General features: G+C 45.6%; 1 protein-coding gene across 7 annotated transcripts in view; it reads left to right on the top strand.

Moving 5' to 3' along the window:
* LOC124486930 (adhesion G protein-coupled receptor L3-like) overlaps window positions 1–24,419 on the top strand; it is a 175,589-nt gene that overhangs the window by 19,311 nt on the left and 131,859 nt on the right. For all 7 annotated transcript variants that reach the window (XM_047048808.1, XM_047048815.1, XM_047048806.1 and 4 more), the window contains exon 2: window positions 2,812–2,887. The gene's annotated coding sequence lies outside the window, so the exon portion shown is untranslated. The remainder of the gene's footprint in view (window positions 1–2,811; window positions 2,888–24,419) is intronic.

The following is a 24,419-nucleotide window of genomic DNA, read 5'->3' on the forward strand; positions in this document are numbered from 1 at the left end:
TAATCCCATATATATATATATATATATATATATATATTTTGAAACATATATTTGTTTGATGATACAGCCATTGTATCATACGATGGAGTGGTTGACTTCCTCATGTCAAGTTCAGTGCTTATTTGGATGGTGTTTCAAAGTATATCTATAATTCACTGCGGTGGATTTAATGAACTTCATCTTGGAATAAACATACCACACACACACTCCCAGTCTTTTAGTTTCACCGCCATTGAAGAGGTTTTGAAGCTTCCCTCCCCAGCAGTCTGCATCAATTCTGCCCTGTTGAACGTAATGGAGTTAGATGGAATTTGGCAGAGACACCAACTGCCTGATGGGACGTGGAGTTCAGAGATTTGGGAGAAAGAGTTCTTTGAAGAAATTACAAGTGAAGTACGTTAGCGTACCTCTGGGCTGGAATAAAAGCCCTCACACGTCATTGTTCCCTCGGCCCAAAGTTGGACAAACCCTGAAATAAACACAACCATATGTTTCAGCTATTTTCACATCGTCTCGTTTGTATAACTGTTCAGTACTACGATTACTAACTGTGAAGCAGTTTCTATTGTTCATCGGATCAAACCATGACTCCTGTATCTTTAGTTTCCTGTTATGCAACACTTGTTTCTGGGTGGGATGTCTGCAATATGGCAGGGCGCTCTGCTCCAAACCCTTCTGGGCTTCCAAAATAACTGGCAGATGCTCTGTCTGGCCAATCGAGTTCAGCGGTTCAGTAGAACTGACCTATTGCATCTGGCGTGCTGACACGACCTCCCTGTTGATTGGTTGTAATGAAGACTGGGCTTGCAGGGACACACTTACCCCACCTATTAAACCAAGTGCGATTGGTCAGTTGGTCTAGACTGTGATTTACAGTTGATAGATTGATGTTATGAAACAAATCATTCATATTTGTTTGACATTACCTGTACAATTGAGTGTCCTGTGCCTATTTGCACAATGAAGTTACATTTTTACAAAAGATGAATATGCTGTAGTATATACATCACGATTGATGAGAAGTTTCTAGTATTTTGAAAGTCTCACATCTTACATTGTTTGCCAGATAAAATCCACACTGACAAGATAATAAAGCAATAAGAAAACATCCATTACAGTAGCCGCTTTTATCCAGAGCAATGGATGGCTGCCATTGGTTTGGGTTTTGTGCATTGTATGACAAATCTATTATATGTGTCTTAGCTTATAGGAAAGGGATGCTAAGACACAGAGAAGCTTTGAGAAAATTTACAACACCAAAATGATCTTGCATAGTTGTCATTTCAGGGGGGTTTAACAGAAAACAGGTTATGCAACATAACTGGGTAAATTAACCCACCAGCTGATTCAGAATGTTGCAGCAACCTACTGGCAATGTTGCTACAACGCTGGGTGTCAGCTGAGGAGTTAACTTACCCGGGTATGTCACATAACCTGATTTCTGGAATACCCCACTGGTCTAAAAGTTATCTCCAAGACAACAACATGTGGTCAGCGCTTTATGCAAATATTACTTTACACAAAATAGCAACATTTGCCCAATTACAACTCCAATGCCATTCCAGTTATGTCTTATTGTTATAGATGAGGCAGATATAATCTTGATAGGTCAAATAAGGAAGCAAGACAAATTGCTAGCAATCAGAGTAAACTGTTTCATTAAATACAATTTCACTCCAATTTGCCTGGTAATAAGATTACAGCTGATTCCAATCAAATGGCCATACCTCAAACAAGATATACTTTTGACACTTTGGCCGTGTTTTGTGGTTTGCAGATATTTCTAATTATAGAATCCAAGTTTCCAAACGGAAGATGAACATTGTGCGCCCCTAAATTACAATTACATCTCAGTACTCGTTTTCAAGGTTAAAACCCTCGTAGAGGGAGGGGATATAGCTTCCCTGGCTTTTGTGTTAAATTCAATTCCATTCTATCCGTACTCTATTATCCTCCTTTTTTCCCAATTATATGTAGTTCAGAAGAATTAATTATGTAGATATTGTTCACCTGGTCTCATTAATTCATCTGTAATTAAACTCAACCTCCTCACAACCCGGGCTCGTTTTAAAAAGACGGTAGGAGAAAAAAAACGGATCGAGCCTGAGAAGTACGATGACAAACCTACTGACGGACGGCACGCGAGAGCACAAGAGGCAGTGAGTGACGAATACAAAGGCTAAAGGAGAGGAGGAGCACATGGCTGAGATGGATTAATACAAAGGCCTCCGCCGACACGGAGACCGTCCAAATGGATGGCGGGAGTGAGAGACAGAGTGAAAAGGTGAACGGGGGAGGCAGTCATCAAAATGCTAATGCGTATATGGGATATTTACCACAGAGTGTTAATGCAGTTTAAATCAGGCTGCGCGTTGCGGAACCCGGGCGCTAAGGCCTTGTTGGGCCTTAGTAAATCAACCATTAAAAGCTGATGTGACCTGAATAGCTCTTCATACATTTATAATCAGTGCCCATCGCCAGAGAGAGTGAGAGGGAGAGAGAGAGCCAGACCCACACAACACGTTAAACATTTATGAAGACGCAGCTAAATAACCCCTCATAATGGTCAGAAGACATCAGGCAAATGCAGGGGGCGAAAAAACGCTGATAGTACAATGGTTGGCGACTACTCTTCTAAAAAAGGATATATTACAGTTTTCAGTACTGCCATAGTCAATCGATGGATTTGTTCACTCAACTTGTTTATCACGTTAAAACAGGAAGCTCCACAACATCGTTTGCCCATATTTTCCGGTGTGCTAAAAATGGGAATTGACTTTTAACGGTTCTTTTAATGTCTGCTTCTCCTAGATTGGATTATGGCCCTCTGAAATGTGATGCCCTGGATTAATAAGGAACTCGGCCAAGCAAAGAACCACTCACACAGGTATGGAAGTAATCAGTCCTGCTTAAATCATACTGTTCATTCCACTGGGTGCTAACTTACAGCGTATGGTAATACTGTGACCACGTTGTGTCATACACCTATTCCTGAAGCCTTTCCGCATACACCATTGGACTCTGGAACTATAAATCAACATTCAGTTAGCATTCAGCTATCCAACTGACTTTGCAAAGTTTAAAGAAGTCTTATTGCAGAGCATGAATATGCAGGAGTTCCACATTAAAGACACTCCAGCTCCCTTCACAGTAATCCACTGAAGAACATTTAGGATGCTGGGCAATTTTCCTTCTCCTTGTTCCCAGTGTGCGGTATGATGTTAATGGAAATGATCCATGATAGGTGCTCATCAACATATGCAAATCTCCCGGACTGCGCCGGTAAACCCCTAATTTCTGCCTTTGGCGCTTGACTAGTAACCACGCGCATCCACCAAGCATTGGATTTTGCACCCTAATGCAAAAATCTGCTTCGGGAGTCATCATGCAAAAGTACAGCTGGCTTCTATTTGCCTATGTCTCCAGTCTCCGTAAGCCTCCCCCCCTCCCGTCACACACACTCACACACATTCACTTCCACACCACCTATCCTCTTTCATTTTCTCTCAAATGCAAACATGCTCTCTCTCCCTCTCTCTTATTTGTCATTGTTTGCTTTTCCACCTCGCCTTCCCTTTCTTCCTCCTCTGATTTCTTTCTTCCGTCTTTGTTTCTCTCCTCCTCTAGTTCTGTTTTCCTCCCACAGTCTTGTCAGTTCTGCTCCATGTCTCCTTCCTCCCCCCACCTCCCTGCCTCTATCCCAATTCCTCCCCACATCCTCCTCCTCCCTCCCATCCTCTCTAACTCGGATGTAGTCGCCGGCTTGGGTGCATCCCCGCTGTGAACTAGGATGGAATTCAATTAACTTGATTGTTTGCCCTCCAGAGTTTACTGGCAGGGTTTTTCCGTCAATGACGGCCCAATCTGCCCACCAGGTCCTCTTCCCCTCACTCCGCCACACCTCTCCTCTTCCTATCCCTCCTCACCCAATACCCCTTCTTCCTTCTGGCTATTATGTTTATCAAGTCAAGTCTCGCCCCCCTTGTTTACTCTCTGATTCTCCGTTCGCCCCCTCCGTCGATCATTCCGTTTCCTGCCACTCAGAGAGGCAGGGGCGGCTGGATTTGTCCGCAAGCAGGCACACAGAGAAAAAAAAAGAAAAAAAAAATTGTCTCCCTCACACCCCGACGAAGGAACTCTTGACACGATATAAGCCGTGGGGATGGAAGGAGACGGTGGGCGGAATTAGCGTTTCGTTATCGCGTTTTAGGTTCGTAAATTTGCCGGAGGTGTCACACCACCTTCTGCGAAAAGCCGTGGAGTCGGGAGATACGCTAAGCAGGGGGTTGTTTGGGTTATCCGAACGGCGCACATCCTGCCTAAGAACAGTGTTCACGGTAACGATACTAGGAGTAAATCCCTTGTTTTCTTGTTGCGCCCAATAGATTTGAGTTTGTTACCATCAATCAGACCACTGTCAGCACCACTTAAAAGATGGACTGAAGAGGCTGACTCTTGTCACATGTTCATTTCAAGGTGCAAATGGAATTTCAACTGATTTCAAAAACATTGAGAATGGTGATTCGGTATTGGGAGCAGGGCTTTGGGATCTAGATTTTTTAACATCTACCCAAAAGGATTACGTAAATACATCTATACACTTAAATTCCCAGAAACGAATCCTTCTCTCCTGTATGGCCTACTGACGTGAGAAAAAGTACACTTCAAGGAATCAAGCACTCGATCAGAGTTGAAAGGTGTCAAATTAATTTGTATCCGTGCACCACTCTCGTAATAAACATGTTAACACATCCTGACTTGGAATTAAGACCTTCGTTTAAAGAGCCTTGTTTCTGCCTAATGTGTGGTCACTTTGAATTACGTCTTTCGATTGCGAGTAGGACAGGTTTGGCCAGGAGATAAAGGCAGCTATCATGCAGTGAAACTCAGCTATTAGACAAGACTGGATACGATTTCTGCTGTTTTAAGACGCTGGTGCAGTAGTATTTCATTTCAATTGACTACTTGTGCTTTGGTGATCTGGCGAATGGGGTGGGTCTCGGAGGGTGTCCTGCCACGTGGAAGGACCATGGCTCCATGGCTTTAGTGCAGCTCGACGTGGCGGCAAACACATGTATTTGCTTATTGATGGCTCATCCCAACAACTTTGCACTCGAGAACGCACGTCCTTGGGTCTGGAGCAACGCACTTGCCGGATTTCAACTTTATATAATGCCCCGTTGTCAAGGTAATTGAGACCCAGACAGACGGACACACACAAATATTTCTGCCTGTAGAGTCAGATGTTTGAAATCTTTGTCCCTCGCCAAGGTTGGATTCAATGTTGTGGGTGGGGTCACTACTATTGTGGTTGGTTAATAAGCAACACACATATGAAAACATGGTCAGCGTGCAGGGACTCCTCCGACTTTCCAATCATGCTTTGCATAGCCACCAAGTCCAGGCAATGTCAACATTTCAAGGCCCAGTTCACCACAATGGGGCAATGATGATACGGCACTCCCTAGAGTTTGTTTTTGTTATCTTAAAGCCCAACCATTTGTTGTGTTAGTGGCTGGCCATGCCGGTGCTGTGTCTGGGACTGCCAGAAGGGATGCAAAACATCGTCGTTTGAATGGAGTGGAGATAAATCCGTGTCGTGAACACCAAAGGTAGTTCACTGAAGTCCCATCGACGCATAAGAAAACGAAAGGATTTCCTGTAAGGATTTAGGAACTCATAATTCAGTCAACAGTGCTAGGAAAAAGACACGCCGTCTCTACCCGCCACAAATGGGTTGATAAACGTGTGATAAGAATGTTATGGGGCAATTTGTTGACACGCGGTACCTACCATTGTTATCTTGACAGGGAGAGATATATTTTGGGTCAGGCATGTTTACAGTCACCTCTGTCCTACAGGGGGAGAGGGGTCCTCACTGATCATGATGAGTCTCCCACAGTTAGAGATAGTCACCGCGGAAAATGTCACCCAATCATCTCACTTCCCTGATGCAAATGAGCGATGTCTTGCTGTTCCAAAGACATGCATGAATATAATTAGTTATAGAGGTCAGATGGAATACAAAACAAACTGGAAAAACATTTGACCCATCTGTGAAGACAAGGAATCCACTTACTGTTCGGCTGGCTTTCACTCTAAAACCACCCCTTTTTTGAAGGTTTAATTTAGTCGGTACCACACCTTGAAAATATGATCTGGGCCTATCAAGTACACCCGTTTTATGTAGTGATTCCAAGTGGTGTGTCCACACACTGCCTTCCAAGTGGTGTGTCCACAAACTGCCTTCCAAGTGGCCTGTGCTTGAACACACTGTTTGTTCTCAATTGTATCTGGCCACATTCCAGTTTGTTCCTCCCCAGACGGCACTGTATTGTCCCAACATTGTTCTTTCTCAGGCGCTGTCTCTCTGTAAATCTCTCTCTCTCTCTGTCGCCGCCACCCCCCCCCCCCACCCTCATTCTTCTCCTTCCCACCCTCTCTCTCTCTGTCTTCCCTTTATCTCCCTCCCTCGGTCTCTCGCTCTCGCTCATGCTTGCTCAGCTCTTGCTTCTTTGTGTGTGTGTATCTGCACATGTTGCCCCTTGCCTTGCTTGGGTCTGCGTAAAATAGTGTTTGCCGTGCTGTTGCGACGAGGGAACCACAGTTCACTTCCTGACGTAAGTCGTCATACAGTATGCATGGTCTCAGTGCTCGTCGTCACCGGAGAGAGAGCACGACTTCAGTGATTCAGCAGGATCTGGCGTGGCGCCCACAGCCTGGAGTCTGAAGGTTGTCTAAACTGGAGGCCATCGGGTCCAGTCGGAGGAAAAATGGGACCAGTATGCGTCCATTAACGTGCCTGCTTTTCGTCGGCCGATTCTCGTCACCCATGCCTTTTTTTCGTTGGTTCTTTTTGTTCCTCCATTCATCCATCCCTTTCGTGCATTCATTCATGCGCCCGTCATTTCATCCATTAACTCGTTCTCTCTGTAAGTCGTCTTGGGGGTCATGCAGTTTTTTGATTCAAAATCCATTTGTTAAATGGACTACATGAAGCAAAGGAAAGAATGCGGGTGGGGGGGGGGGGGTCAGGGGAGGTTGAGTGTCTGTTTAGTGTCCGTGTTTAAAATGTCCAAAAACAAAAACAGCACGTTTCAGTGTCAAGGCTTGCGGCTGAAGACAAACACGCAATCAACCAATTAAATCATCACGGTGAAGTGTCAGCCGCCCTGTTTGGGAGGTCTTCCACCCCACCCCACACCCCCCCCTCCCCTCACCCTCTGTCAGAGCCCACATCCTCAATCCCGGAGAGCGTTAGCAAGGGAGCGTTCCACTCGACTTGATTAGACCGCTCCCGAGGACCCGCCCCCAACCGCGATTTCCTACCAGAGTATGAAGGAAGGGGATGGATGAAGGGAGGGGATGGATGGGCCAAAAGGCAGGGAGAGGGATGGGAAAAGGGAGGGCCGCATCGGCAGGAGTCCAGTCAGATGAAGGAGCTCCGGGGGGCGCGGGGGGCGGGACTGTCCGACACGGCTTAAGTGCACCGTCATGCTCAACGCCAGGTCTCAGAGGCTCACGCCCCCTGACAGGGTTTTTATGTCTTCGTAACGTCATGACCCAACCCCCCCGTACGACGGCGCTAACGTCGGGGGACAGCTCTCTCCTTCCCGTCACCTCCTCTCTCTCTCTCTCTCTCTCTCTCTCTCTCTCTCTCTCTCTCTCTCTCTCTCTCTCTCTCTCTCTCTCTCTCTCTCTCTCCCTCTCTCTCTTTCACCCTTTTTTTTTTTGCGAGAGCCTCAGCCATTTATTCTAATGTAAACCAACGGGTTGAAGCTGTCGGAGCGGAACAGATTTTCGACCGCGATGACTTGACATCATCCGTGATGACGGACAAGCTCTTCCCCGCTGATGATATGTCTGTCATGTTCCCACGGTAGCCGGAGGGGTTAGCAGATACCGATGTGCAGCATGCGTGAGGTGCAATATGTACAGTAAAACCCTGCATGATGTGACTGGGGCCGCCATGATGGAACCATGCTTAAGGAGCTTGTTTCTTCTGTGCGTATGTATCGACAGGAGCCGATTGTTCATTTTGTATTCTCGTTTCGTAACCCGGGACGTAAACTGCGACCTTTGAATGCACCCTGAAGTTCCAGGAGAGGTGTTTAAGGGTGGGGAGATGTGCTTGAAGTGTGCCCCAGCAGGATTTCAGGGGAGACGGGAGGTGGAGGAGGACGGTGCCGTAAGTGGGGGAGAGATTACGGTTGGCTCTTTTTATAGAGAGGATCACTCCACCTTGTCCTTTTTAGCTCTCTCATTAGACCCCCCCGGAGCCTGCAGGCCTACGGGTGCCAAACACACTGCCGCCATTTTTGGAAAGGAGCCTGACTGGCTGTCAGTCAAACAAATGGGACTGCGGTGTCTTTCTATGACTGTGTCTCTCTCTCTCTCTGTCTCTCTCTCTCATGCTTATTTCTCACTCACTCAAACACACACTCACTCACACATGGACAGTCTGAGTCAATGTGCTCCGTGCTGTCTTGTCTCTCGAGCGAGAGAGAGACACACAAAGAGACCGAGGGAGAGGAGAAACCTACAGGCAGGCCGACACAAAGTGCACACGTCCCCGTCCCCCCTCTTTTGTTGCCACAGAGGTTGTCAAGAACCTGTCATGCCTCCCCTCCCTGCCTTTCTCTCTCCCCCCTCCCTCCCTCAACACCCCCACCCCCCCCCCCCTTTCAACATCCCTCTCTCTGGCTCACACCTGTGAGATTAGGTGTCCCTCAGTGCCCGTCGAAAAATAACCGACACTCAGTGAGTGGGCGTCTGGGGAGCCTTGTGCCCGACAACCAGCACACATGCTGGGGTAATCAGAAGCTGTCGAATGGGGGGAAAGGGGGGGTCTCCGGTGGTGCTCTGAGGGCGCCTCTCTCTTTACTAGTCCAAATTGGTGGCTGTGGATGTGGCCTAAGATGTGGCTCTCGACCAGGGAGCCGTATCTAACTCTGCCTCCTGTGCCAGGCCTTTGGATGGATGTCAGAGAAAGGGCAGCGTAACCCAGGCCCAGATTAGAGGTAGCACGTTGTCGGTGTGGAAACGGTTCGAAAGCAGAGCTCGGCGGTTGCTCGGTAAGTTGTCAAGGAGATCCGCAGTCTCTCGAGGATCGTTTTGTTATTCGGATAGCGCAAATAATAGCTCTCGACGGTATTCCCATCCGCGGCCCTAATGTGTGTACGTGTGCGTGCTGGAGATGTGCGTTAGCCCGCCACGTTCCGAGATTGGACACATGGTGGATGGCTGTGATTTTCTGAAAGCAAAAGGAAATCCATTCCTCCCATGTGAAGCGTGAAGCCTCCAGTGGTCCAGGGCTGCTCCTCTCACAGAGGCTTCAGACCACCGTCACTCGCCGCAGTCCTCCCGGAATGTATTTACAGCCCGGCCAAGCAATAAAGGACGCAATTTATGGCTTACTTTTTAATTAGAAATAATGTCTTGTAGAGCTGAAGTGATGTATGACTTAATCAATATATAGACTGCGACAGCCGGATGAAAAACGGCGTTATTGACAGCCCGCAGAGTAGCCTAACTTAACACTTTGTCTTTCAAAGAAAGATGTTTTTGCGCGAGGGGAGGATACTGTACCAGTGCCCTCCCTCCCTCCCTCCCTCCGTCTCTCTCTATTTTGATCCCATCCCTCCAAACGATTTTGCCGACATTTTGTAACAGACTGTATTTTCTCCAGATTAAATCAGGCTCTGTGTCACTCTCTATTTACGCAAACAATTATTTTACCTTGGAGAAACCTGCTGTGTAGAGTATTGCTGTTGTACGTTAAACAATGGGGGATGTCAGATGTGAGCTTTTCTGAATGGAAACTGACATATTGGGTGGAGAAAAGAATAATGTTTTTGTATAAAGACACTTGTGTTACCGTTGTCCCTGTCCCTGTTTCATGTCCAGACCTAAAAAAGGCAGTTGGTTGACAGGCAATGTACTGGGTCTAACCTGCAGTTGTCTAGATGCACTACTCCAATCGTGCTAGCCTTGCAAAACAAATTCAGAAAGGTAGGATTTGCACACAAAAAAATCTTATATATTGTGTTCCAGACACAAAGGTGTCTGCTCGAGAGAAACAATGCATTGAGGCCTTGATATATTGGACATGCTGTCCAATCCTGTGGTGTTACAAGGTTACGTTCTCAAGGTTGTGTTGGTGGAGGTTTATAGAATGGGACTGTTACCGGGCAGACTTACAATTTACGAAATGAGACACCTTTTTAATATACAGCTTGTCTTTTTTGCTATAAATATTTGTCTATATCTGGGAAGAGGCAAATCCTTTTGAAGCAATCCTAACCTAAATCAATATGAATTTTTCAAGAGAACATCACAGAAATGGAATGAAAACACAAATAGAGGAAATCAATTCCACATGTATCTTCTGTGTGAGGTGTGTAATTGAATTACGTTCTTTTGGACAGCAAAGGAGAAAGCCAGTCCAGTCGTGTCCCTTTTTAAATCACCAACAACTTCCTACCATGACTGTGCAATATTGGGTAAAAAAGTTAAAAGGCTTGAATCCATTGCATTTGATACTCTTTTTTCCGATTCACCTTGTCTAAATGGTGACATGGAAATAACAAAGACAACAAACAACAACTTTAACAAACAATAGTAGGGGAATTATGCTTTAGCATGATACACACCAGTTGCGTGTAGACCACCTCCACAGGGAGGCACACACACACACACCCTTTGTACATAGAACCCCCTCTGTTTTCCGGACACACCACATAACTCTATCCTCATTGATTACTGATGCAGTGACTGCTCAGGGCAGGTGGAGTCTAATAATGACTTCATGCTTTGTGTGTTCTGGGGATTGTGAGCAGACGACCAAGAATGCTATGCTAGCAGTTCCTCGGTCAATGGTTAACTGTTCTCCGTACATTTCAAGCATCCTGGATCTGTCGCAACTGGCCCCACTCGTCTACACCTCAAGCCAGGTCTGTTTCCCTAGCTCTCATGGCTTATCTAACTCCTTTGTGTAACACAAGCTCATAGATAAGCAGTATTGGTCCGGTTTACTCATGTCTGTCTTGTTCATTCATCAGCTCCTCTAATACTCTCCCTGAAACCCCCCAGAATCCCATTCCCCTGCCCTACAGGTGTCCGGTGTCGCAACGACACGGGGTACAGAACTCGACCTTAAGCAAACACAGACGTTTAGTCACCCGCCAGCGGTTTTGTGTGCTCGAAGGGTGTCGGCCGAATGTGGGTTTTGCCCGTTAGGCGAGCGTACACACGCCTAATCCTTCAGCCGGTGTAAAACACGCCGTTGTCAGCCACACGGCTTTGGCGGAGATTAACGGCAAAGTCCATCATTACTCAGATGTTGTTTATTCCCTGTCTGCTTTCCCTGTGACTGTTTGACAGGCAATGTAGGAAAAAATATCTAACTAGGATTTCCTCAGGGAGACCTCTGGAACACCTGTGACTGGCAGCTGTTCCACCAGTATCTCCAAGACTTTCTTTGTGAAAAGCCCTTGTTTCGACAGGGGAAAAAAAAGGTACGTTTGTGAGCAGAAAGAGGTTTGAGAAGGATCATTTACATTGCTGGGAAACGGTTGTGCCTTGAGACCTTGACTGGCCCTGTTCGGTAGTTTCAGGTCGTGGCCTGCATTGAACTTTGGCCCTGGTGGTTAATTAGGAATTAGTACGCGCTCAAGCTCACTGGATGTTCTCCATGGGTTGAATAATAAAGACATGGAAATGGGACGTCATAAAGAACGAGTGGTTAATGCGTGTCTCAGGTTAATGCAACTTTCAATTTTATCTGAGGACTCACACGCTGAGTGTAAATATCATATCTCCTTTCTCAACTGCGGAGTGCACAGTTGGACTCTGATCGCCAAAGTGCAAGGTGAGGTTTTTTCTCCCAGTATTACGCTCTAGTACACAAAGTCCAAGAATGCAATGTGGCAGGCCTGCGTGACTCACCTGCCATCACAGTTACAATACATGTAGATGGTTGGCAGACTGGGGTGGCATGTGGTCTTGAATAGAAGGAAGATTTTCAAATGTTTGCCTGATTCAAATTTCATTTCCTTTGCAACGTGAGTTTGAGAAGACGGATTGTTTCCTCAAAAAAAACGGTCAAATATTGACTCACAGTCAAAGCAAGCTACTGTGGGGTGCAGAAAAGCATGTGAACTCAAGACACGAGAAAAAACATATCCGGGACCTGTGTTTTGTCTGCGTGTGTGCTCCTGCGTACGTCTGGCTCTGGGTTGTTTGTTTGTTTGCAGGCGCTTGTGTACGTCTGAGTCTGTCGGGATCTTTCTCATGTAGCTGTCAGTTTGTTTCGACGTGCCGAGGTCTGTGTTGTCTGAGTGGGAAGACCTTCTGGAGGCCTGTTGATCAAAGGCGGAATCCACCGGCAACATCAGCAGGGATCCGCTGCGAGCTACAGATGTTTCCTTTCCCTGTCAGCGCCTCTGCTAACGTTTCTCCTTATTTAACCAGCCCCGCTAATGGCCCTGGCCAGTGCGTGGTCGGTTACACCGGATCGCTTTCCGCTCCTTTTGTGCCGACGTGGGATGGTGCCGGAATGCGATTGTGTTCCTTGGTGACAACTTCTTTTTATTATGTTCTTCTGCAGTTCAGAGTAATTGGGTCTCTAAGCAGTGGATGCCTCACCCGGTTGTGAGTGTGTGTGTGTGTGAGTGTGTGTGTGTGATTTTTATATAATTCTACTGTCCATACCAGTCAGGAGGTGGTGTGTGTGGGTGTGTGAGAGAGAAATTTATATCACTCTACTGTTTGTAGTAGTCAGGAGAATGAGGGACTTTGGATTCCGATGTGAGGAAATGGAGAAGGAACGGGTTGAGGGAGTAAGGGATGAAATGGGAGCGGGTGAGGGGGTTAGAGAAGGAGATGATAGGGCAGACAGTGTGTGTGTGGAGATGAATTATAAAGTGTGGTGGAGCCATGTGAAAAAAAGAAGGGAGGTTGGAAGAGTACAGGGAGGAAGACCAAGTGCAGCCGGAGAGGAGGGGGTCGAAGTTTGGTCGTGCGGTTTCAAAAGAAAGAGAGTGACAGAGTAACTGACAAAGTGAAGAAGAGGAGAGAGAGAGACTCTGCAAGTTTGCCAGATATTTCCTGTCCAGGTCGAGGGTTGTGTGCAGTGTGCAGGGCAAAGACTGGGAGATTTAGAGAGCCTAATTGTGCTCCACCATCTGCCCACACGGGGGAACATGCCAGGCGTGTGACAGCCTCCAATAGGCTATGTGATGACCAGAGGTGTGAGTGTGTGTGTCAGTATGAAGAGAGCATGTGTACAGTGTGTGTTTGTGTATGTACTCATGTACACAATCTGGAATGTCTATGTATGTTTCTGTCTTTCAAACATTGTTGCATGTTGTGCTTAGTGGACACAATGAATGCTTAGAATCTTATTGAGAAATATGGAAATAACCCGACAACCATTTTTTTGTAGTTTACGTGACCACACCATGCTGATCGACGGTCTCTGTACAGCGAGGTCCGCTAGTGAGAGATAAAAGAGATTGGTTACGATCATCCAATTACCACTCGTCTCTTTACTTACAGTTCTCCGTGCAGGATAGATGGCATTCAACTGAAATGCTACCCCACTGTCCCAATCAACGGACTACTGAATTAGCTGTAATTGCATTTGCATGGCTTATAACAAAGGACTGTCCTGTGTTTGGCCGGGCCTAACCCTGGGTTTGGTTACAGTGCCATATTCTCGCAATCAGTATGATTGTTGTTTGTCCACGGGCACCAACCATCCATTTCTCCATTCCATATAAGTAATTGGGACCTAACAGCGCAATCGATATCTTAATTGATATTGTAAACTGTAGTTTGCCGACAAAGATAACTTAGGCAAATCTGACTGGTAAACGTCAAGTAAAAACCGGGTACACTTCACAGTGTGTGTTAAATTGCTAAATGTTCGTATTTAGAATATCAGATAAGTTCATTTGACGGATGCTTAACATCCCTCTCTGTTTCCCTGTGCTCTGGATTGTCCTGGAGTGAACACATTTCATGTTGTTTTTCATTGAGTCATCTGCCACCAGTGCTTGTGAATTTACATGAAACCCTCGTAAATGTTGAGGGTTCCAAGCCACTAAACATGATAATACAGTAATGGATTGCTAATTTACTTGCTTATTCACCAGCAATATTTCTGGTGCCAATCCTGTAAATGAATTTTTTGAATAATGATTTGCTCAACTTTAATCTAGCCTGTGTATCAAGCATCAGGATAAGTGAAATTATACAGTCATAAGGACAGGGTCTTCATGAGATGACTGTGTGAGAAGAGCTTGTTCTTTGACAACTTACCAACTTTCTAACTCCCTGCCCCTCCCTCCTGTCCTTACTTGGTTCCTTCCTTCGCTCTGTTTAGCTTTGACTCTCTCTTTTCCCCTCTCCCTCTGTTTCTTGTCCTCGATCGGCAAGTGGTCAAGGGATGGTGGGCGTGCGCACCCTGCGTCCTCGTATCCCAGAGTCCCTCGTATAATCATTATTCAGCAGATGCATTGCTTGGCACAAGGACAAAACTTTGCATAATTTATTCAAGACCGTCATCAATTTTTGAAGAACGGCCCGAGACCATTATTGTGCTTTTAGCTAAATAGACACACTCCAGCCAAACATAAACCAGGAGACGGTGGGGGGGAAGAACTGAAAACTTTATTTATATCTTTATCTAAACTTTGAACCAATGCTCACTTTATATATTGGTTTGCATAAGATCTCAAACATAAATTGCAGTTTATGCTCTGACTGGAAGGGGCTGCTGTGCGTGTCTTCCACGACTAAAAACTGAACAGCTTTTTCACCCGCTTCTCGAAGAAAGTCAAATCTCATACCCTGTTCATAACGAGCTAGGTGTGTTCAGGTACAATGGACTTCCCCTGGGACACTGCTTAGGGTCCTTGCCCAAGGGGGATGGAGGTGTTTTCTGTTCAGTGCACAAAGGAAGATGTCTTTTGAGAGAACAGGGAGGGGCATTGTTAACCTGTTTTCCGCCCGCGGGCCCGAAACACTGCCCCCTCCTCCCCCAGTTATTACGCATTAAAAATCATAAATAATTTTTTTAGACTAGTACACATGTTATACATCGTTGGAAAGCTACGATTCTTGTGCTTCCATTGAAATAAACCAATTCAAGCTCAACTTGCAACAGAAAGTACCGTCAACGTCTTTGTCCGGTGACCGTTCATTCAACAATGCCAGAGAAAAAAGTTGTACTTACCTTCGATTACTTAGGAATGTCCAGGTATGCACACAACTCATCAAAACCTCATCTGCTTACATTCCCAAGGGTCCAAAGTATCAAACCATGTCGAGTAGTTGTCCAAACAAAGAATTATATCCACACATAGCCACGATCTTGTTGCTTCATTGTTACTTCGTAAAAACAAATCTAGGCGGAAATAGAAACTTTCACTTTCCTTGTGTTCAAGCTTCTATTACTCAACACCAGTAGGACTGACAGGGGTTCTGACAACAAGGAACATAACTTCAGAGTGTCAGCTTTCAAAAGAGTCCATTAACATGCATGTACTCCAAATGGTTCAAGAACAGCAGTCAATTTACTTTGGGTATGCTGTTTAGGCGTTTTTAGGCACATTAACAGTCTCCCAGAAAAGGTTAATATTCAGCGTCCCATAATGCATTTCACTGTTTATATGAACCTTAATGAAGAAAGGGAGATGGAAATAGACTTTCTCTTTGTTGCGAAACACTTCCAAAAAGAGCTGTGTGGTCTTTTTTATATTTGTCCATTCGACAGACTCCCTTTATTCCACATTGTAAATCTTTGCCATTGCTTAGTCCGCGGTGCGAATATTGCTAGTGTGTCGTTGCCAAACCATTGAAATGTATTATGGTTTCCAGAACAAGGGAGGGGTGGTCAGATGGAGTTTGTCCGACCACACAACCCTGTCTCGGAAACACTGCGATATTGGCCATAGTCTTCCATTTCTAAACACTGTTAGATTTAGTGGAGGAACCTTTTCCAAATCCCTCATAGACAGACGCACACACATACAAACACATACATTCACCGGAGGTGAGCCACAGAAGACTCACTAATATGGTTTTTGGCTTCGTTCTCTAGCTCTCTGTCTCCGGTGTTACATTTGTTTAGTGAGGAGCCTAACAAACGAGACCTTCTTTTTTTATCAATTATTTAAACAGGACACAAAACCCTGTGTTTTTGCCAAACCCTTTGAGTATCCAACAACTAAGTATCTTTGATTATGTTAGCTTGAAATGGAACATTCTTTGATAAAAACTATGGATGGGGGTTGATTTTTGGGTTTGCACAAAGACTAGACTGCATGTCCTGCTTTGAATAATCATCCTGTTTAGAAATGTAAAATCCAGCCTCCAAAGTCACTTCCATGGTATACACACGGTATTTGGCCAGGCATTCTCGTAAAGATTGTTGCCTCAAGGAAGTGCATTGCCAAACCTCGTTGCTGCACAAAACTGGCATTTCATCTCAATTTATGAAGACAAAAAATCCATACTTTTTTATTTGGTTTGATAAAATAGGCATATTCTCGAATAGTATTTCCTCCTTGCTTGTAGGCAACCGAAGACATCCATTTGAAAACGTTATGTTTCCATTCAGGCCGAGCTGAAACATCTCATATCCTTTCAAATTACACAGGTTCTCTGTCGATGCACCTCAAGCACCTCCATTTAGCCTTGCTGTTTGCCACAGAGGAACAGATCAATAAAGCCACTAGAGATATTTAGCTTTTTTCATGGTCACCACTGCTCAAGCAGATAGCTATGTACGAAGCTACAGACTCTGCCATTTTCCCTGTCACTCAGGCAGGTTTCTTGATAACTATTGACCCCCAAAATGACTTTCAATGGCAAAAAATGTATACATTGGGAGGACATTTTGAATGCTGTTATTGATTTGTAGATGGTTTCTCGAAGCACTTGTTCCATAGAAATGTTTAAGATGTGTTGGAGGCTTCCTTGTATCATCTCTATTGTCTCTGAGAGGACACAGCGTGACATTTCACAACTTGAGCTTCTCGGTTTGATATGAAATATGACTTACTACTCCAACCACTGTCAGCGGGAAATTTTCTTTTCGGGTCAAGAAAAATTCATACGCTTTTGGGGTAAAATGATTTTCACTCCAAAGCCAGTGGGTTCTGAATATATGCATATTAATAGGGAATAATGTTTTGCTCTGGTAGGGTGTATTTTGTTTTCTTTCTGACTCTGTGCCATCCATTGTGTTGTCAGCTTGGAGTTTAAGTATTTATTACAACCCGCAGAAAAGATGCCAAGACGATGATAGAACATCCCGAATTCTCGAGCATATTTCTTGGCCAGGTTTTCTTAAAGATAAACTGGAATAGTAGACACACATTGAAATACTGTGGGCCTACACACACATATATATCAATGGTGAGTAGACCACACAATCTTGTAAACATTTAGCACGTTAGCAGGTTTTAGCCACAGAAGGGCTTGCGGAGACCGCATGTATCCTATATCAACAGGCTTGGCCTCTCACAATGCAAGCAGTTTGACACCAGAGTAAAATTATTCTGTTGTCTGCCTTTCTAGAAGGAATTCCCAACATTCTCAACATTGTGGGAAATGGATCTGAGACGTGAAGTCTGTGTTACTCTATCTTTGGTCTAAAAGTATTGATGCCTCAGGCTACTTAGTGTTAAGTGTTTCACTTTTTCAGACTTACATAGAGTCTATAGTAATTTATTATTGATTTGTAGATGGCCTCCATCAGTGGTGCCATGGCACCTAGCATCAATATTTAATCTCAGAACTATGAAATACACAGATGTCCACACACAGTCAGAGCACTGGATCTCTTCTTGTTTATAAAGCTAAGCACAAAAAAAAGATTGTCCCATTTTTCTTTGGCTTTTAGACTTATTAGCCATGTAACACAGTCGCACTGCTATTGGTCATGTTACGCGTTATCTTTTTCGTGGTGGTATATCATTAACAAGGCACATTGAGAACTCAATATCACAATAAAGGGAAGAAATGTGTTTTTTAATCTTCTATCACGCCGCAATCTGAACATCCAATTTGTGCGAAACATCTCAAAAGTCATGAAACTGCATTAACCTCTGTCACATCCTTTCCCCAGAGAAAGCCAGATGCTGACAAATAACTTGTTTTTGATTCTCAATTAATGTTTTCTCATAAGGTTCTCGAGTCATCGAGAGTGCTCACCCGCACACACACACACACACACCCACACACCCACACACACCGAAAACCCTTCATGCCAAAGAACAAAAAAAAGCGAAATGGCTCTCTGTCGATATCTGATTCTGCATTGAGCCAGATAGTTTAAACAATTGCTCCATCCCTTCCTAGATTAGGCTGTAATGATCTAAGCACTTTGTCTGGTTACCAGGGAATTGGAACATGAGCGGGTAGGCCTCCTCTCAAATCTGATATCCCCATTCAAACACCTCAACAGACAATAGAACACAGAAGCAGGAATGTACTTTAGCATCATCAATCACCCTCGTGACACCTCTCGCACTGGACCACCAGAGCATGAAATCCCCGATTCCTGATGGAATAATGGTGGCATCATTCTTACAGGTCTAGGAGGTGGGGTAGAAAACCCACTGGAAAGAGGATTGGCGCTAATCTGAATTTGGGAAGGCGAATGCTAATCTCCAGGGCCAGTCCGGGCTAGAACAAGTATTTATTCTGAAATGGTAATCCAATTCAGATCACAGCTCGGTTTACCAGTGTGGGACACATTTATAAAAAAAATGTTTGTGGGGGACTGCTATTTATTATGTAAATGAACTTAAGTGAGAATGCTTGCTCGTAATTACAACCAATTTGCCTTGGGCTAATGATACCACCCAATGGGAATAGGGGAAATGCTGAATGCTTGTGGCTAAAACGAGGCATCAGTAAAAAATAAATGCAAGGACCAGTATTTGAAGGAATTCATTTGACTTTGTCAGGTTAGTTTGCTTTGGCGAATACCTTATCTCTTCCAAGGTGACACATTTCAGATATTTTGGAATCATGCGAGGGATCATGCGTTGGAATCATCCAACCACTCCAACATGAAAACCACACTGTCAAACAGTGAATCATAATACTAGTTGCAAGAATGAACGAGTGGCTGACGACACAAATGGTATTAGTTGTCAAATGTGAACATGAACTCTCATCCATTGCGTTCTCTAAACCAGTCTTATAATGGAGTTAGCCTGGTCCTGTCTCAGCTTGCCAAACGCAAACTGAGTTCTGTCCAAAATGCTTAAAATGATGACCAGAGGGCCCCTACTGAAAGACTTTCCCTCTCCCCTAATGGACATATTGGGTAATAAATGCTAAATCCTCGAGTAATGTCCCTCACAGATGATGTTATTAGACTCTCCAGCCTGAGGTATCTGTGTGTGTTGGATGGCTGTCAGAAATACAACCCCCCACCCCCACCCCCCCACCTGCCCCCATCCCCCACCTGCCACCAACCCCCCCCCCCCCCCCCCCCCCCCCCCCCCGCCACCAAACACACACCACGCTCATTTCTTCACCCTCCGCTCCTCTTGTGCCTAACTCGACCGTTCCAGGGAAAGCCATGCCAGACTCCAAGCCTGTCCCAGGGCCCTCTCTCAACGCCCGCTTGCCAGGAAGTCAACAGAGGCTTCTGGCTCCACCGTAGAATGTCCCCCACCAGACACCCTCCCATACAGCACAGAGGCCTGCACAATGTTTTGATTTCGATTTTTCTCCTTGGCCCACTTTGACTTGGAAGACAGGGAAAGGGAATTGGGGAAATGGAGGGAGGGGATTGGGGGGGAGAGGAGGAGTGGGCGGTGGAGGGGGGTGTTTGAGTTTCCGAGTTTGCTTTAAAGATTACCCCCCCCCCCACACACTCCAGACGGGCCTTTGCGACGGCCAAGTAATATACCCACTCAGATTGATCCAGGAAAGGATTGAGGAAAAGAGGGGAAGGGGAGGAAGGGGGTGGGGGTGAAAGTACCCCTCATAAAAGCTTTGACCACCCCCACTGTGAGAGGAGTGCACCAGCCAATGGGACTCCCCAGAAAAGGGGCCACATTTCCACATCAAGGGGGGTTGGCGGTTGGAGGGAGGGATGGATGGATCAAAGAAGGGTGGATGGCCGAGGGTGGAGAGGACAACAGTCTAGAAGCACTGACACAAAAACGTTTTGACACCAGTGGTTTTCAGCATGACGAGCCGATCTCCCCCAACAATTTCCTGAGATGAAATGGAGTGACACCATATGTGAACCCGACGGTGCTTTGTGGCAAATACCAATGTCTTAAAATGCTTTTGGACAGCTTTTTTGGAGACATTTCTGGAGACGATAACAACATTGCGATCTTGAGAAAGGGAAACTAAGTCGACTAGAAAAGCAGACGAGAAAACGAGTTGTACATAACCCCCCCTCTTCTTCCGTTCCTTTGGTGGGTTAGCGATACCACATAGCGGGTAAAGTCCAAGCCCACTGGTCTCTTGCACTCCGAAGGCCAATCTCTTTGACGCAATGAAATGCAGGTTGCTCGTTGAGAACTCCTCGCCGTTTGATACGCTTTAGCACGGTATTGATCGCGAGGTCCAATGCTATCAAGCGAGAAGCCTCCCTTTATCCTGTCGGCATAAACGGCAGGCAATCTCAAATCAAATGCCCAAGCTGAAGGGAGCCATGCTCATTTGCCGTGGCTTTAAGCGGATGGCGAACATTTCGACGGAGAGCAATTATGAGATTTGGCCTAGGTCTTGAGGCCGTGCCACTCAAAGCGATGAGGAGAGGTACTGAGAGTGTGTGTGTGTTCATGTTCCTGGTTTGTGTGTGTGTGTGTGTAACGGAGAGAGAAGAAAGCTCCTGGGTGTTTTGTGTGCCTGTTACAAGCACCACGATCATTTCCATTTCTGTCTCATAATAATACACGCAACTCGGCTCTCTATAATCATTCCCCTTCTCTGTCCGTCAGTCTTGTCGTTAATCTCCGAGACAGTCATCTCAGGTTATCCATCTTGGCCCCTATTAGCGTTAGTGTCGTTCCCTTGACTCCCCAGACGAGAATCTAAGAGCTGCATCTGGATTCCCTGGTGCAGCTGGTGGCTGGTCTGGCTCTCCTCCCAGGGCAGTAGAGGCTGTGGTTTACAGTCACAGCTTCTGAGTTTGACATCCTCCGACTGGGCCAGACCATCGTGGTGGACTCGCTCCCTGGCGTCATGTCACAGAGGTTAAACCGAAGCACTTGTTTATCCTCAGTCAGAAGCCATTGGCTCGTACACGTTTCCTACACTGTAAGGTTCATACAACTGTCCCTAGTGTGTCTGTGCCACACACACACAAACACACACACACGCCACACACACACTAACAGTACTAGGCTATGGGGAATGACTTTGATGGCTTAATCGTTGATGTCAGTGTGATGGTCAGTGACTGTTCTCTGGTTCAATTCTTTCAAACCATTGTGCTTGCAGATTTGTATTCTAGATTGGGGGTTTAATGACATAATTAGCAGCAGTAGCCAGCATCTAATTAAATGAAACAAGTAGGCTAGATCTTAAACGGCTGTGTTTTGTGTTTCAGTAATCTAAACTGGGCAACTGAAAAGCAAGACGTTGGGTTCAATTAACACTACATGTTTCAAATCAAAATGTTAAGAAGTCGATTCAAGAAGCAAATCAAATCTCCATTCTGAGATTAAAACGCTATGAGATTAAAACACCGCATTAGAAAACTAGAAGTTCAAATTGAATTCCGAATTGAATTTCAACACCCAGCTTGGAGCACAGCCAAGACAGTCGGATATTAAAATGACTCTGGTATCACTGTGCCCTCAGGTGTGAAATGTTCAGCAGGAGAGACATGTCTCAGGGTTCCTGGGACCCCATGCCAGAGACCACTCGGCCAACGCACGTTCTCCCTCGACCAATTCAAGTCTCATCATCACACGACTAGTTCAGTGTCTGAAGACTCCTGCTTCACAGCCAAGAGGCTGCTGCCTATCCTTGGCACTCTCTCACTCTTCCTCATCTCTTTCTCCCTCTCTTCCTTTTCCTTTCTCTCTCTCTTTCTCTCTTTCTCTCTTTCGCTCTCTCTCTCTGTTTCGCTCCCTCTTTCGCTCCTGCTTACTCTTCTTTCTCGCTGTTTCACTCCTTCAGCTTCTCTCTCTCTCTCTCTCTCTCTCTCTCTCTCTCTCTCTCTCTCTCTCTCTCTCTCTCTCTCTCTCTCTCTCTCTCTCTCTCTCTCCATCATTCTGCTGTGTCCCTCTCTGTCTGTCTTTCTATCCCCGTTTCCATCTCTGTTTCTCTCTCTCTCTCTCTCTCTCTCTCTCTCTCTCTCTCTCTCTCTCTCTCTCTCTCCCTCCCTCCCCCCTTCATTCACTGCTGTGTCCCTCTCTGTCTTTCTCTTTCTCTCTCAGTTTTTCTCTCCGCAGTAGACATCCCTCCTGCCCCTGGCACCAGAGTGTCTAATTATAGATGATTATCTCTGAAAATTTGGTGAGGAGTTGGATTCGTACAGGCCAGAGAGCACAAGGGTAATGTTGTGGTTTGTGATTTGAAGCGTGATGTGCCTGGCATGCTATTATTGTGTCCAGAGAGTCAAGGCTGCCCACTGCTTCAAACATTGTTTTGCTCTTTCTCCGTGGTCAGACTTGACACAGATTTACAACGGAAATCAGGAAAGAAAACGTATTTGTGAGCAGCATTCCACCGAGTTTCCACAGTTGGGAGGTTACTTGCGGCACGTTCGCCTTAAAACCCAGCCAGCCAAAAGCTGCCATCGTTATCATGGCTCCTTTACGTTCCCATCAAGCTCTATTGAGCAGACAGGTCAATAGGTTCACAAACAACAAGACTGACCCACCAACCCTGTCTAGAGCCATTAGATAATACAAAAGAAGTTTCACCCTAGACCTTTGACCATTTTTCAACCAGATCTGTCAGTAAGGGAGGTGTCCCGACACCAGGTGACTAAGTTTGGAGTTGTCTGTGGTCAGTTATTGTTTCAACATCTCTGCCATTTAACCTTTGGGTCATAAACCTCGCCCTGTTTTGATGGTGAGACATGGAGGCATTTTTAGAGGTGAACGAATCAGAACAGCATGAGTGGATTGGAGTATATTAAAGTATGCTTACCATGTGGACCCGTTAGTCAGTAAGAGCATGAGAGTCTATCACAACTCCCACACTGCCAGTGGTGTATGATTTTAGGAGAGGGAGAGAGAGGGAGAAAGAGGGAGAGAGAGAGAGGGAGAGAGGGGCGGGGACATGCAGGAAATGGCCCCGGGCTGGAATCGAACCCTTGGCCCCTGAGGTAATGCCTCAGACTGTGTGGTACTCGCCTTTAATCGTTTGTGTGTGATTCACACACAAGTCGTGTGTGTGCACACACGTCTAGCACCCCCCCCCCCTCCCGTAACACAAACACACATTACTTATCTTTTACATATTTCGTTTTTTTCTCTCTCTCCAGCCCTCTCTCCTTCAGCCCCCCTCCCCACCTCCCCTTCCTCCCTGTCTAATTGAACCTCAGTGTAGGCCAGGTGGAAGCGATTTGAATTCCCCGAGGTGGTGACCACAGTCGTTGGTTAGAATGCAGAGCGCAGTCATACCTCCAGTTACCCGTTCGTTTACAGCCTATCCCACTCTGCGGGTAACATCCAGCCGGCTTTCATTACGGCGCCAAAACATAACATGGTAATTAATGGAAAAAAAATAACAGCAGCGTATTGTGATGTAAATTTTCATTGACTGTTCATTGTGCTTTGTGGGAGAGTTTTACATATCGGCCTTGAAATAAGCCTATGTAGATTAAAAGGTTTTTCACATTCCATTATCTTTCAAATACATCACATTGTAACTGATAATGACATTGAAACTTATGCACCATAGGGATGTGTGTTGTTCAGGTTTAAATTCTCGGTTCCCCCGTTTGAAAGCCTTCGCTCAAATTGCTGTTTTTATTTGTGCGTTTTTTTTTCTTCTTCTCTTGCTCGCTCTCTCTCTCTTTCTCTCTCTCTTTCTCCTTGGAACTGGCTCAGAGTGAAGTGTCTGTGTTGACAGGCGGCCCTTTGAATGGATTTGAATGGGTTTGTGACTCAAGGACTCAATTTGAGTTGGTTTCAGGCGGACCAGTCTGGTTTGAATAGAAAATAATATGCAAACAGAGAGAGAGGGAATATTTCCAAGACAAAATGGAGATTGAGACCTCAGCCAGTCAGTTGGAGAGACAGAAGGAGGGGGGGGGGGGGGGGTAAAAATAAAAAGAAAAGAAAGGAGAAGCCATTGACTCGGACCGCGCTCAGCTTTGAGGGTTGGTCAGTCAGACGTCAGTCACTTTGCTATAGGCCTTGTGCCAAAATGCCATATCAGATTACAAAAGTATTTAGTGAGACAGTTTGGCTTTG

This window comes from Hypomesus transpacificus, chromosome 25 (assembly GCF_021917145.1).
Source record: "Hypomesus transpacificus isolate Combined female chromosome 25, fHypTra1, whole genome shotgun sequence".
In the NCBI taxonomy this organism is placed as follows: domain Eukaryota; kingdom Metazoa; phylum Chordata; class Actinopteri; order Osmeriformes; family Osmeridae; genus Hypomesus; species Hypomesus transpacificus.